Source organism: Polypterus senegalus, chromosome 12 (assembly GCF_016835505.1).
Source record: "Polypterus senegalus isolate Bchr_013 chromosome 12, ASM1683550v1, whole genome shotgun sequence".
Taxonomy (NCBI): domain Eukaryota; kingdom Metazoa; phylum Chordata; class Cladistia; order Polypteriformes; family Polypteridae; genus Polypterus; species Polypterus senegalus.
The window spans coordinates 149,043,934-149,059,544 of NC_053165.1; the positions used below are offsets into that span (position 1 = coordinate 149,043,934).

Below are 15,611 nucleotides of genomic sequence, written 5' to 3' on the forward strand. Positions count from 1 at the left end.
ACTGGCTTTGGCTCTCACTGTTGATTTTGTGTTTTTTCCTAATTGAAGGTTTTATTATGATAAAGAATCTTAACGGACTAGGCTGCAAATTCCTTTTTTTTTAGTGCGGCCTCCTTTTTTTTTTTGTAGTGCAGATGTCTTTTATTTAGGGGGAACGGCATGAGTGCAGCTCATCAGCAGAACCTGAATACCTGAATAAAGCCCTCCGTTCCTCTGCAACTTTCCTTTTATTGAAACACAGTATTTTACCAAGTAATTCCTAAGATATTTTTATTATTAAAAAATAAACACACGAAGGGAGCGCAGGCACGTACCAAACATCAGCCTTTCTCCTATGTACATAGCGCCACAAGACCCAGAGGTAGCAGGCTGCTGCATCTGCTAATCAATATTTTTCATTTTAATGCCGAAACAATGGAAAGGAGTGAAGATTGCATCTTACCTGCATCTTTTTTTCGGTTCAGCGCCGCATTCCCCCATTTGTTGTTGTTGTGGCTTCTTGTTCGTCGGTGTCTGCCCAAGTACTCCTCACATTTTGCATGGTTTGCATTTCTAATAAAAGGGAAATGAATTCTCCTGATTTCCCCTGGTCCTCAATTTAAGCCTTGGTCATACGATAGCATCCTGGCTGTGATGCTTTTTCCTTTCAAATAATCAATCTCATTTACATGATCAGGCAATAATATCTGTTGCTGCGCAGTACATTACCGCCTGGCTAGTTCGCACACTTTAGAGATAATTGTGTCTCATTGTTGGCCACATTAATAGGCAGGGATTTGTGCTCAACGTATTATGCATTTAAGGTCAATTAGGTGATTATCAGGCCTGCACTTCAGCTCTCTTCACTCAGATTCTTTTTTTATTTATTTCTTAGTTAGTTATTTGAAAAAGAGATATGTATGTTGTGTGACGGGCACCATTCCATACAATGACAAAATATTTACCCAATGCTGTATATTTTCAGTGTGATGCAGAAAGAAAAATAAAATCACGCTTTTTAAAAAATATGTAACTTAGTTCAAACCTGCTGAATGTACCCATCCATTTGGGAGCCTGATATTCTTAATACAGTAAAACAGCGAGCTCAAGGTGGGTATCAGTCCATTAGAGTGCATATTCATTCTAGCTAGACCAGTTTAGAGTGACCAGTCAACTAAACATGCACAGCCATGGAATGAATGTGTGAATCCAGAATATTCCATACAGTGCGAGTTCTGCATGATTCTTGCTATGAAATTTTATGCTGCTAACTCAGTGATTGTTATCTGTGTTCTTGTGTAAACTCCAGCCATTTTCAAACCTGCTTTATTCAATCAGGGTCTTGTGGAGGAGAAACCTGCCACACAATAGCATTGGGCACGAGTTAGGAATCAGCCAGCACAGAGCACACATAACATACATACCCTCCTTCACTCAGATGGGGCCAATTTGGTTAGCCTAACCTGTACAATTTATTAAGATTTGGGGGTAATACCAGGACACATGGAGGAGAACCCACGCCGAAATGAGGAGAACCTGCACAGTTTGCAAAGACAATGACCAGGGGCCTCATGCATAACGCCATGCGTAGAACTCGCACTATAACATGGTGTAAGCACAAAAGCCGAAATGTGCTTACGCAAAAGCAGAAGAAAACCCTGGATGTCAGGGAGTGTTTCCGGGTGCTCATGCGGCATTTCCGCCACACCAGGAAGTGCCGCAGGAAGTTCATCAGGAGACACCTGGGGCCTCATGTATAACGCCGTGCGTAGAACTCGCACTATAACATGGCGTAAGCACAAAAGCCGAAATGTGCTTACGCACAGAAAAATCCAGATGCAGGAATCTGTGCGTACTCCAACTTCCACGTTCTTCTGCTACATAAATCCCGATCAGCATGAAAACTAACGCTCGTGCACGCGCTTTATGTAACGCCCCAACTCCTCCCAGAATTACGCCTCTTTGAATATGCAAATGAATATAAATCGCCCTTAAACTCAGCCTTCTGTGAAAAGACAATGGGAAAAGCACTGGGGAAAATATAGAATTTCAGCGAATACCAAGTGGAGGCAAATGAAAAACATACTATTTGTTCAAATAAACCGTGGTATAATCAACAAAAGGAAGTTGATCGAGTGACATAGCGTGTTGGAGAAACTTGAAAGCTCACGTTCACAAAATCACACAGTGCCGGAAATAAAAAAGAAGTCACATAGCAAAGTCGCCGTGAAAAGCCGAGTTGTAGCCCACTGTCTGAGTGTCATATGAAAGCTTATTAGGGTACAGAGAAAAAAGGCACACAGTGGGGAAAAAGCACTAAACTTCAATCTCGACATTTCCACTTTAATCACGTAGTTTATTTTGTCATTAAAGTAGAACATCATAAACTTCATCTTAAAATCGTTTAATTAACCAGTTTCTCAAATCACATCGTAATTAAAGTAGCACGTTAAATGCTTTGTTTTGTATTTGATCTTCTATGTGCTCTATGTGTGTGAATCACTACTTGCTTCTTAAACCGGCTCTCTTCCTCCAACTGGACACAGAATCCATTACATTCGTGATATTACAGCTCTCTGAATAACTAAAATACTGAGATGTATACGTGATATCATTTTCATGATGATAGGAGTTAAAGCACGTTATTAAACATGTGTTTCACTTCGATGAAATAATTTATTGCAGCAGTACTCAGGGGCGGCTCTAGGCTTGTGGTGGCACTGGGCAGAGGAAGAATCGGTGGCTCCTTCGCCCGCCAATGTCAGTAAGGTAGCTTATGCACGGTGGATGGCCACGTCCGTTGCAGACACTGCATAGCCGCCTCGTGCTCATGACACAAGCATTTAACTTTTGCCGAAATTTGTCGCTGCATTTTTAGCTGTGTTGTTATTTTCTCTTTCTGTTTTATATTCAATATATATTGGCGTAGCCGTCACTGCAGTCAGTGCTTTTCTTTCCCCAAGTAACCGATCACCATACAATCAGCTCTGTAATAGAAGTTAAGCCATCTGTAAGCTTAGCGCCGATTCTTCAAAACGTTTAAGGAACATTGAAATATCTTTGTAGTACATGTTTAATTATTCTATCCTTAACGACACTCCCAGTGAAGAATATAGATTATTTAAATGAAGTTAAAGTTTTATCTGTATAATTTAATAAACATATTTTGCTGCATTTCACCTTAAAAATGATATCGTCATCATATGTAAATACGCTTTATAAAGTGGCTCAGGTTGTGCGATATTATAACTGTAGTGCAAGTTTACAGTGGGGTGATTGTACTTATAAGTACAAACAGTTCTACAAGGTGCAATTGATTGAGTGCATTTAAAGTTCTTGGGATGAAACTGTTTCTGAACCGCGAGGTCCGTACAGGAAAGGCTTTAAAACGTTTTGCAGTGGCTGAGACAGCGTGTCCATGAAACTGTATACCGATAATTCTCTTTCCAATCAGCTGCTGCTGTGATTCACACTCAGATACAGTGATATAAATACTCCGAGTCGTGCAGTGAGAGTAATATGGAAAAAGATGATCCGCTGTGGCAACTCCTAACGGGAGGAGCTGAAAGAAGAAGAAGAAGAAGAAGTGAGAGTAACAACACTAAAGCAGTTATGGTATTTGGAATACTATGGCTGTTCCCTGGACCATTATATTGTTACAAGTTAATTACAATCAGATGCATTACACTAATAAACAATATGCGGTTAGTTTCAGTGTATTTATAAAGCCACGTCAGGAAAATAAGGTGTAACCACACAGGAACAGTAGCACTGCTTTGACGCTGGGTGCCGCCAGTCTGCAAAACTGAGCGGAGAACTTGCGTACGACAAGGCATGAGGTACCGTGGAAAAGTGCGTGGCTTTACGCCAAGTGTAGGTTTTATACATTGCGATTTGAACGTGGAAAAGTTCTTACGCAACATTTCTGTGCGTATGCACCGTTTATACATGAAGCCCCAGGTAAGGACTATGGAGCTAACCGGGCTGTTATGCCCCATCTCCATATGTAATACAGTGATACCTTGAGATACGAGTTTAATTCGTTCCGTGACCGAGCTCTTAAGTCAAAATGCTCTTATCTCAAATCAGTTTTCCCTATTGAATGAATTGAAATGCCATTAATCTGTTCCGGACCCCCAAAAAACACTGCAATTTTTTTGTTACATGTTTTTAAATAAGAAAAATGTGCTTATAAATAACAAATATTGTATAAAAACACAATACAATAGAATGTACTGCAATAAACTGGTTTCATTAAGTACAGTATAATGTACAGCATTTACCTTGGAGATCAGACGAGTTGACGATGCTGACGGAGGTGGTGGAGAAAGGCTGAACTGAATGTTATTCATTGATTTTTGCCCATTTCGCCACACCTTCCTCACTTTCATCTGCAGGGGTTTTCGATAACAACCTGTCCAATGAGGTCTGTTTAATCTCCTCTTTCAGAATGTTTCTAAAATGTGTTAGGTAAGTGTCATTAAATAGAGCCACTGCGCAATCAGTTGTAACTTTTTCAGGGTGTTTCCTTTTAATAAAGTCAAGCATTAGGCAAGTGTCATTGAATAGACTATCAGTTGGAACTTTTTCAGGGTGTTTCTTTTCTTTAAAGTTCGAAACTTTTTCCCAAATTGCAAACACTTCCTTTATCTCGCTTTATGAGATAACCTCCTCTGCCTCTGCCTCCTCCGCGATACCGATCTCCTGCAGAACCTCTGTATGTTGCCACGTCTGTAGTTCCGTCAACTCCTCTGCCGTCAGTTCCTCGGAATGCTCTTTGATGGCTCGTATTACGAACTCAAGGCAAAAAATCGACCTAGTGACGGCTCGCATCTCAAAAAACTCGTACGTTGGGGCACTCGTATCTCAAGGTACTACTGTACTCTATTGTGGCTGTTCATTTGTCTGTCCAGGATTTTAAATCACCTGTAACTTGCAAACCATGTGACCTATTGACCTGAAATTTGGTACATATATACTACATGATTGCTCTGTGGTGGGCTGGTGCCCTGCCTGTGGTTTGTTTCCTGCCTTACGCCCTGTGTTGGCTGGGATTGGCTCAGGCAGACCCCCGTGACCCTGTAGTTAGGATATAGCGGGTTGGATAATGGATGGATAGATATACTAGGTGATATATACTATCCACTTTCGGGGTGATGATTGGCCTCCAAGGTTCTGCTTTTTAATTTTTATTTTATTGTAGAATCAACTCTCAGCAGTAGCCAGCAAGGCGGCTGTGCGGTGCATACATACGGGCGTCCCTTTGCCCTCCCTTCGCCGTCACTTCCCCTACCTCTTTTTTATCTTAAATCATTCTTGAGGCAGGTTGAAGACTTAAGTGGCAGTCTAAGTGAAAAACTAAAGTAAGCGTACTAATTACAACACAAACGGAAGAAGCGAAGAAGCGGGCCGCTTGGGTGGAGAAAAGAAGAACTGCTCAGGAAGCAGCAAGGACATCAACCTCTGAGCAAATGAATGTTAAACGGAGATAGAGAAAGAGAATGAAAACTAGGAATGATCAAGTCAAGTGTATTCACTGCACGTTATTGTGCCATGTGCCATTACTGGTAGGTAATATTCAAGGAGTGAGTTATGTCTGACTTTTACCACTGAGCAAAATGGTGATAAAGACAGGAGCACCAAATATGATATTATAGGACCACGCAAGAGTACACAGCCCTTCCCCTAATTATCCAACAGAATCATGTGGGTGGGAATTATCCTTGAACTCAATCTAGAACCAAAGAGAACATAAAAGAATAATTTTATTGCAAAGATTTGAGAGTCAACAGATGGGAGGAATAATCAGTACAAAAACAGGAAAAATAAAGATTCCTAAAAGCCCCACTTCACCTTCCTAGACTAACCATCATGGGGTGCCTGCTGAACTTACACATATATTCCACAACACACCATTTCCAAATAAAAACAGCCAAAATGTGTCTTGCACTTGTAGGGTCCCTGCGGCGTCATTCCTGAGTTGTGTCCCCTGCTCTCGCTTGTCACCCTGCCTTTTAGACTTCACATCATCAGCTGCATGCCTGTCTCCTTCTAGGTCAGGCCTTCTTGTGTTAGTTTAGCCAGTCGGGTGGGCGCATTCTCATAACATGAGATGGGTGGAGGGAGGCTTTTCACTTTGCCTCATTTCCACGGATGATTTCACCCTAAAGCCTAGCTTCAATGCACTCAAGTTTGGGGTCAAATCACAGTGTTTCCAAGGTCAAGTCACAAGAAGCCAGCAGATTTTTATTAATGTGATCAAAAGAAAAATGTGCACAACCTTCACTTGCAGGGAATGGCCGAGTTTGTGTGTTCTTAAATAATTGTTTTTTCACCTAACATAAAACAAAACAATACACATCCAATGACTGCGCAGAAAAGTGGAGGCTAGAAATAGCTAAATATGGCTTCTGATTTGTCCAGAATTGTCTCCCACTTTTGTACCTCAGCCCTTAGCACTATACAGGGGGTCCTCAGGTTATGACACAGTCCCGTTCCTACAGCAGTGATGTAACCCGAATTTTTGTGTAAGTTGAAACATACCCTAGCCTAAGTCACTTACCTATCCTAACACATTTACAAAATCATAATCTAGAACATAAAAGCACAACTAAGCCACAGAAAAAGGAAAAGGACATAAATATACTGTACTGTACATTGTACTGTAGTAACAGAAAAAATGAGTGTAAAAAAATCCTTACCTTTATTCCTTCTCACGTCTGAATTTTTAAAAAGTTTTTATGGGAGTGAGTGTTGTAAACTTGAAACGTTGCATGTCGAGATGTTGTAACCCGAGGACCCCCTGTATAAATGATTTGATTTGGTTCTCCGTGCAGTCTCTTGGCTCCAAATGGTGTCTCCATTACTTGAGCTTACATCTTGGTAAGCAAATACCCCCATGCCATAATGCTCAGGTGTAATGGATCACCATTTTTACTAGTACTAGGCTGACCCGCCTTTTAAGGCGACCGACTGTTAAGTTGACCACTTCTTAAGGCAATTCAATATGTAGATCAATTTGATATTTTATACAAACTCATTAATTTGGTTATATTGCATTTGAGCGGTATTATTTTAATACTCGTAGTTTCTGTTATTTTTGTGATGAAATTTAAACTTTTTTTCTATATTGAGGTCGCCCTTTTGAACCCCCCTGATATTTACTACGCGGTGAGGCATTTGTACTCCATCAACATTAATTATTTCCAGAGACATAATTTTGTCTATTTTTCCAGCGCATCGCGCACAAAAGCAAGAGAACGATGGGAGCACCAGAACTCTGCTCACATCATGTCGCTTCGTACCGCAAGCTGCAAGTAGTAAGTCTGTGATAAGCGGAATACCGCTACGCTTTCCACTCATGGGGCGGAAGGACAATCCCGACCGCTTTTATATAGTAAGAAAGAAGAGTAGAAAATCATCTTTTACCTGGAAAAACGAAACTACAAATCTCATCGTTCATTGCAAAATGGACGGGGCGTGTGTGAAACTCCGCTCCTGCGTAGCACTCACGGGACGGAAGGACAATCCCGACCGATTTTATATAGAAGGATATACCAATCAGAGATAAGCTATTGACATATAAACTGTCCAGTCAGGGTTCAAGTGGCGCCAAATAACATTTTGAATGCCATTTACCAGATCACATGTCATGAGAATAGGCAAATAACACTAGAATCATTTAGGTGAGATGAATTTTAATGAGTTAAATGAAAGCAATCAGTGAACTTCTGATGGAAATAGGGATACTCAGAAAAGCTTAACTTTATAACCATTATGAAACCCATCTGTTCACTATATTACTCTGGTCTTGCAGCAGCTTCATTGGCTCCTGATTACGTTTTGAAAATTCTACTGTTAACATTTAAGGCCATTCATAACTTTGCCCCTCTATATCTGTCCAGCCTTCTTCATGTTGCCATTCCCTCCCGTAACCTTAGATCCTCTTCCTCCATCCACCTGACTGTCCATCTCGCCCGTCTAACCGCCATGAGAAGCCGAACATTCAGCATTCTGCTCCCAAGCTTTGGAACTCACTACCTACTGAGCTTAGAAATATCGAATTATTTTCAACCTTCAAATGTAAACTTAAAACCCATCTGTTTAAAATGGCCTTTTTTGTATGATTACAGTGGCTTTGTTTGGTTTTAATTTTTATATTTTCTGATGTTTTAGGTTTTGTTTATAATTTGTTTTTTTATTTATTGTTTGTTCAGTGTCCTTGAGTGCTTAGAAAGGTGCCTTGTATAAAAAAATTATTATTATTATTATTATTATTATTAATATTAATCTGGTACAGGGTCATGGAGGCCAAGACCTAGCTTAACAGTATAAGATAACCTTCTGCATAGAGTACAAAGCGGGGTTGATCTAATTCAAGTTCACATAGACAGTTATAGATAGATTGCCATATGGTTGCGAGACATGGACGCTATCCAGTGACCTGAGACGAAGACTGGACTCCTTTGGTACGGAGTCTTTCCGGAAAATCCTTGGGTACCATTGCTTTGACTTTCTGTTGCTCATGGAGTCCTGAATAAGGCACATTACCTTCATTGTGAGGGATCGTCAGTTAAGACACTACGACCGTTTGGGTGATCTGGCTCGTAAGATCCTCCTTGTTGGGGACATGAGTGGCTGGACCAGGCCAAGGGGTCGCCCACGTAACACCTGGCTGCAGCAGAAAGAGGGTCATTTCTGGAGGGGGGGACTGGACCGTGTGTCTGCCTGCGGGGTTGCAAACTGGGATCCCGAGTTGTTTCGTCGTGTAGTGGGTGCGGCAATGTATTGTACCAGTGCATGCTCCCCAACTTGACTTGATAGACAGTGCCCAGGGAGGAATTTGAATCTAGGCCTCTGGAACTATGGCAGCACTGCACCACCATGCCTACTCGTATTACCACTGCATGTGGGGGATACACACAGAGTGCCTGGCCACTCACATTTACTCCGCACCTTAGCCAGGGTCTTTTTTTGTTTCACTAGCACCCCAAACAGATTATTTATGTATATTTCATTTTACATATCAGGTTTAGAAGTCATGTATATTGAAAGAAACAAGACATGAATTTCATAAATTATTGGGGCACCCAAAGGTAAACCTCATATAATTCATTGAAAAAACATTTTACAATGAGCATTAAATATGTCTTTTCAAATGGAAGTCTAGTTATGACGGACTAAAAATGGCAGATCTTTCGGATTTCTGGTGTTTTCAGCTGGAAGAGGCAGGTCAAGTTGGACGGACACCGACAATGATGTCAGTGATGGGAAAGCTGTCAATATTCTGGTCTGCAGAGGGAGAAAAAGAAAAGGTGTTAGTACACAGCGCCACCAGAGCCCATAAGTTGTCACCTTTGCACATACGTGTAACTATGTATGTATATAAAAAAAAGATAGACGTATATCTATCTACTGTATATCACTATTATAAAAAAAAATCTTTGGAGGTAGACTAGGGAGACGAGACGTGATCTTCTCGGAAGATAATTTGATTTCCCGTGAGAGACTTTAATGTCACGCGAGACAAGGCAGTGAGACAACATTTAAAACAAGTTCACGGACATCTAACCTAGCAGTTGTTGGAATGCTTTTGGCAGATACACGTCATTTGATCCCAGCTCTTAAAACAACGACAAGCGACAAGCAGAACACGCAGCTCACCAGCAGCAGCAAGTCAGCAGATGATCCGACCGCTTCTCCTTAGTGTGTGTTAAAACCCCCCCCAAAACCCCCACACAAGGCAGACGGCAGAGACACGAAGTGGCAAAAGGACAGCTTCTGTACAGGCTTTGAAATGATCGATGTACACCACAACAAACAGAACACGCAGCTCGCCAGCATCAGAAAGACTGCAGCTGATCCGACGACAACTCCTTACCGTGTATTCAGCCGCCTCTCCTTCACAACACAAGCGGCGTTATACGTCCTGTGAGAAACAGTATATAACTGATAGCTACATAAGTACAAATCTCCAATCCCTTATTTTTCGTGTCATCTTTCCTTAGTAAACACCATTCCAAATTTCCTTTTCAAGTGCAAAGATTCTGTATAGTTACTTTGATGTTGTTTTCTCCCAGGCAGTTGAAGTGACTCAGTGATTTGTTGTCTCAAAGAGAACAGCTTGAGTAGAATTTTCCTTGTGGTATTTGCACAGTTTTTTCCCCATGTACTCCACTTTTCCTCCTACATCGCTAAGATGTGCAGGTTAGGTTAGCTGGGGACCCTTAGTTGATCCTATATTGAGTTTGAGTAGTGCTGGTTAGGTTAGATGGGGACCCTTAAGTGATCCTGTGTGAGTTTAAGTGCTTCTGGGATAAGCTCTGGCCAACCATGAGCCTGAAATGGATTAAGCATATTTGAGAAGGTTGTGAAGGACAGCCGGGTCCCAAGCCCAGCAGGGACGCCCCTGCTGCTTATGTTCCGGGGAAGCCGCCATGGGCAGTGCAATACCTCCCCCGGGACACTTGGTGGCAGCCTCCCTGGCTGACGGTGATTCCCCAACCACCCGCAGGGCTCCATGGGAGATGAAGTCCTCCACAGCTTGGTTGGGGCCCGGCGTGGCCGCTAGGGGGCTGTCTGCTTCCAACAGCCCGGCTGGACAGGTCTTCAGCCCCACCCGGAAGTGCAATCAGGACCAGGTGGTCAATCACCTGGAATGCTTCCGGGTGGGCTATAAAATGGCCCAGCCACCACTACTCGAGGAGCCAGAGTTGGGAGGAAGGAGACGAAGCTTGAGGAGGAGTGGTGGTAAAGAAAGGAAGAGAATTGTTTTGTGTTTGTGATTGTGCTTTGGGACTGTGAGCTGTGTGGCACGGGGAAGACGTGTCCCACAGCTGAAGAAAAATAAAGTCTTTGTGCTTTTTATATGTGCCTCCATGTCCATCTGTGTCGGGTCAGGCGCCTATATAGCGCCTTTGTTACAAGGTACAGTGTGTAGTGTTTTAAAACAGTTGTCTCACAGACGGGTAAGGTGACTCCCATCATGTCACACAGGTGGGTTGTAGGTGGGGACTCTGTAATAGCCATACAGTTTAAAGCCCCCTTGGCCACACTGCTTACAGACTCCCTATCTTAAATTGAGCAGCAGTTTTTAGGTGCATTTTCTTCCAAGACAATACACCTTTGGAAGTTCATGTTGACACACTCTGTTGAAGTGCAAGTCAGGTTCTCATTAGCACTCTTGGCAGCCATTGCAGTGCTAGAGTTGAGGGTATAGGAAGGAAGGAGGCCATCGACTGTTGCTTTAGCAGAGCTCTGAGGAATGCATGCACATATACCAGGGAGTTCTCAGCAGAGACTTCCGCTCCGTCTGTCAGTTCAGAAAGTGGTACCACTGAGACAGAAGATTGGCATTCCGAGGAATCTGCTGGCAGGTCACAAGTGACAAAGAAAATTCATGCGTGTTTAAGCTGTCAGAAAAGATGCTTGCTGGAAATAAGTGGCCATTGGAGTCAATCTGGGGATTTAACATGTTTTGTTTCTTTTTGGATTCTTTGAGAGAAAAACAGCAGACCAGCTTTAATAATATCATGTTTGCAAGAATTTAATTAAATTAACCTGATTATAAAGCAAGAGTTGCTACTTTAGGTCCTGGTCAGACATTGCAGCTGTGCAATAGCATTAAAGTTAAACTGTTAAATAGGGTTTTCAGTAGGAATCATGAAATCCTAACAAGAGGAGCTTGGCCTACAGTGGCAGACAGGATTCTTGTGGGAATCGTGTAAGAAGCTTTGTGTTCTAAGACTGGATAGGCTCTCTTGTCCTTTTAAAATAACTAGGGGGCTTTGCCCCCTGCTCCCTTTGCTCGCCAACCCCCATTTTTGTTTTTCCGGATACACACTTTTAAGATTTTTTTTTCTTTAATTGTTGCTATTTCATTAGATTCACTTTTATTTCAGAACTTCTGTAAAATCAGTATTTGGAATCTTTCGAGTCCCAACATACTGAATCTTTTTAATGAGGTCAGTGAGACATGTGTTTAATGACTTTGTACCATAATTCAGGATAGGTTTCTCTGGAATTTCAGCACAGACAAAACGATCGACGACATCACATTGGTTGCAAAGTAACCAATAAATGCATGTGAGTTAAACTCCATTTTTGAAATTCTCTTAACTTAAACTTCAAAGCCTTACAATATTTACATACTTCTGACATATCACCTATGTCCATAAATTCAATCTCTATTCGCCTTTTTGTTATTTCTCCGAGTAATAATTTCTCTTTCTTTGCGCTAATGCCATGTTTACTTTCTTTTTTTTATACTTTCTAATTTTCCTACTTTCATATTCTTTAACTTTCTCCACATATGTATCACGCCAACGTTTTTTTTTTGAGCCTTTTGAATTCCACTGCTTTCATAATCTCTAACCTGCTCTGCATGTGTATAGCGCCAACATCCTAATTGGACGTGCTTTTTTTTCAATTCCACTTGTTCCGGGCTGATAATTACTTAACTTATTTTCTGAATTTGCACCTAGATTCTTCTTTGTCTTTTTTTCTCTCCAACGCTTTTGAGTCTCTTTTCTCCGCGGTGCTTTCTTCTTCGTTTAGTCTTCGACCTTTCATTTATAACGTATTGTCCTTTTACGCTGTATATGCGCTGAGAGCCCTGGATCTGTGTGTCCTCAAAGCCAGAATACGACTGAGTGTGTTGCTGCCCGTGCTCTTAATTGGTTGTAAGGTGAGGTGTGTCTTACAAGAATCTCATGTTCTACGTCATCACGAGATGGTCCTGAGTCAATCTCTTGGCACAAAGTCTCATATTTAAAGTCCCCGCGAGACGCTCCGTGGCCAATCTCTTTAGTTTTGCGGGTCTTATAAGTGTCTTCCATGATCTTAACATGAACATCACGTCTCGTCACTCTACTGTTTCTCTACAGGATTTTTTTTATAATAGAGAGAAATGCCAGTCAGTCATTTTGCAACCCACTATATCCTAATACAGGGTCACGGGGTCTGCAGGAGCCAATCCCAGCCAAAACTGGGTGCAAGGCAGGAACAAATCCTGGGCAGGGTGCCAGCCCACCGCAGGGCACACACACACACCAAGCACACACTAGGGACAATTTAGTATCTCCAATGCACCTAACCTGCATATATAGGGCGGTCCAGATCTAATTATGCAATTTTTATTATGCTATAACTTATTAAGTTTATTACATAGAAAATCACCCGAAAAATCCCGGACCATCGAGTAGTGTGTGAACTTGCGACATAAAGAATTGTCTTTGCACCGAACTGGAATCGTCCCTGCATAAATCAGAGTCATCCGGATGATCTGGATCTGCATAATTAGATCTGGACCACCCTGTATTTGGACTGTGGGAGGAAACCGGAGCACCCGGAGGAAACCCACGCAGACAAGGGGAGAACTTGCAAACTCCACGCAGGAAGGACCCAGGAAGTGAACCCAGGTCTCCTTACTGCGAGGCACTGAGCCACCATGCTGCCCAGTGCCATTAAGGCAGATGACATGCAGCTGTTGTAGTGACTTTCTGACTTGTATTTGTAAGTAGGTGCAGCATTTCCTGAAAGCGAAACCACAGCCTACTCTACCGCATGTGTCACTATATACATACATACACACACACGCACATATATATGTGTATATATATATATATTTATATATTGTGGAGAATCAGCCCTGGCACAGACAGGCAAACACAGATGGTTCAAAACCACACACGTTTATTTACAATAGTCCGGGCCTCTCCAAAGTCCTGCCTTCACCGCCTCCACTCCTCTCCTCCAAGCTTCGTCCACTTCCACCCGACTCTGGCTGACGACTGGAGGGAGGTGGCCCCTTTTACCCCCACCCGGACATGCTCCAGGTGCCCCCTGATGAGTTTCCTGTGGCACTTCCTGGTGTGGCGGAAGTGCCACATGAGCACCCGGAAGCACTCCAGATGTCCCTGGTATTGCTGATATCCAGGGCTCCTTACTCGTCTGGTTGCCCCCTGGCGGAGGCCACGGGCCCCTATAGGGTTGAGCTTCCATGCTCAATTCCCGTGGCCACCATACAAACCATGGCGGCTGCCCTCTCGTGGTCTGGGGAAGGCATAGTACCTCTCTCGGTCCTTCTAGGCGTCCCGGCTGGGCACAGCCCTCAGCCGCCCACCACATTGCCCCTCCATCAGCTGAGACCCGTAGGGGCCAGCGGCCTGTCCCGCAAGGGCAGGTCTCCCACGGTGGGGAGCCGACACTTTCCTGTCCAGGGCCCGGTCCTACAAAACAAAAGCTAGAACAAGGGACAGAGACATTGCCTTGACGCCACCACTCGGTGTCTTTCTTCATACCATGCAGGCAACATTCCCCCCTTCAACCAGGACCTTGGCACTCGCCACTTTGGCGCCCACTCTGAGGTCTCTGTGCCCCCCAGACCAAAACTTCTGACAGGACTGCTTGCACCCCTGTCTTCTCAGATGACTTTGGGGCTTTCCTCTGCCACCTTAGAGGGCAGCCCGTCATCGTACATGGGATTCCAGCCTCACGTCCTCCCTTATCGGATGAGCCGGCTTTCTTCCTCCAGGTCCTCCTTTTTCTCTAGGGTGCCTTGACGGTCTAAGTCTCCCTATGGGAAAAGAAGAGACTCCATACTGTCTGCATCCCTGTAGAGTGGCATGAGACTATCGCTGGCTCTGGGAGCAGGGCCCTTTGACACCCATCACATAGCAAGTCTTTGGAGGTTTATAGAAGTGATGTCAGAGAAGGAATTGGAGTCTGTGGAGGAAACAGGTGAGGGTTAAAGCAGAGAAAGAATATTAGAGCATCCCATCAACCCCAACATTCAGTTAAGCCCTTTGACTGCCTCCGATGCGCACGTGTGTATATATATTACTGGGAAATGCAGAGCCAGTATGCATCAATATAGTATATAAAGTATATGTTCAGTTATATGGTTGTATTTATCCATTAATGTTTTTTGTATGTGTTCCATTAATGTCACTATCCTAAGGGGACGTGCATAGTAGTACATTCATATGACAGTAAACTTCAGTTTGTATTTATTAAGTGTGTAAAGAACTTGGTCATATTATAATTATAAATTACTTATTTGTAAAGTTAATTACTTTGATTAATTACTATTTATAGTGTACAGTTTTTTTCATACTGTATATTTATTTGTGTATTATGAGCTGCAAGGTGGAGTGATGGTTAGTATTCTTTCCTGATAGATCCTGCTCCCTAGGATCAGAATTAAATCCCATTCTTAGTTGTTGTCTTTGTTGAGTTTTCCCTTTCTCCGTTTGTCTGTTGGGTTTTCTTCTGGGTAATCCGGGGTTTTATTCAACATCCCAAAAGACGTGCAAGTTTGTTTAATTGAAAGCTCAAGCTAGTGTGTATACTCTGTGATATATTTCATCCTATTCTCCTGAACTAGTTTGATTGTGTTTCAGAAAGCATGGATGTATGGCTGTATATGCTGTATTTACACATCTATATTAATAATAATAATTATTTCCATTTTTATTGCACTTTTCTCACTACTCTAAGCGCTTCACATAATGAGTGGAGAGCCAGTTCAGCCACCATCAACGTATAGCATCCACCAGGATGATGCAACGGCAGCCTTTTTTGCACCAGTAAGCTCACCACACATTAGCTGTTAAGTGGTGATGGGGTGATAG

At 42.7% G+C, this 15,611-nt stretch overlaps 1 protein-coding gene across 3 annotated transcripts in view; it reads left to right on the forward strand.

The window, feature by feature from the left end:
* LOC120539927 (WD repeat-containing protein 72-like) overlaps window positions 1-15,611 on the forward strand; it is a 169,266-nt gene that overhangs the window by 130,234 nt on the left and 23,421 nt on the right. The window lies entirely within an intron of this gene.